Source organism: Aquarana catesbeiana, linkage group LG04, assembly GCF_042186555.1.
Source record: "Aquarana catesbeiana isolate 2022-GZ linkage group LG04, ASM4218655v1, whole genome shotgun sequence".
In the NCBI taxonomy this organism is placed as follows: Eukaryota; Metazoa; Chordata; class Amphibia; order Anura; family Ranidae; genus Aquarana; species Aquarana catesbeiana.
In genome coordinates this window covers 240028247-240028775 of record NC_133327.1, presented here as the reverse complement: position 1 = coordinate 240028775, position 529 = coordinate 240028247, and the positions used below count along the sequence as shown (strand labels likewise).

General features: G+C 49.7%; 1 non-coding gene across 1 annotated transcript; it reads left to right on the top strand.

Annotated features, from left to right (window-relative positions):
* The first annotated feature begins 230 nt into the window (after window positions 1-230).
* Window positions 231-302, top strand: TRNAE-UUC (transfer RNA glutamic acid (anticodon UUC)). Its single transcript has one exon. It is a non-coding gene; the product is annotated as a tRNA-Glu (tRNA).
* The last annotated feature ends 227 nt before the right edge of the window (window positions 303-529 follow it).

Genomic DNA, 529 nt, shown 5'->3' with positions numbered 1-529 from the left:
ATAGGTTGTGGAGGTGTGTGTTATTCTTTGGGTGTGTTTCTTCTGGAGGCGCTTTGAGTGGACATAACTGATGTACTCCGCTCAGCGGGGGTGGGCCTTAGAGAACAGAGGCTTAGGGGTTAGCCTTGCAGCACTGGGGTTTGCATGGAGTTTGCATGTTCTCCCTGTGCTTGCGTGGGTTTCCTCCGGTTACTCTGGTTTCCTCCCACACTACAAAGACATGCTACCTTGCGTTGGTGGTGCAGTGGTGAGCATAGCTGCCTTTCAAGCAGCTGACCCGGGTTCGATTCCCGGCCAACGCCATCTCCAAGTCCTCAGAGAGAAAAGCACTATAGAGGTATATAGGACATTGCGGAGCATATATTAGTGGTGGAATAAAGAATTAAGCGAATGTGTGGAATTTGAGGAAGAAAATGTTCCCCCAGACTCTATAGAAGGTGAATCCAGCAACAGATAGATGCTAACGCTGCGATCACACCTAGGCGTTCCGGATCGTGGACGGAATTACTGCGATTCCCAAATTGCCATA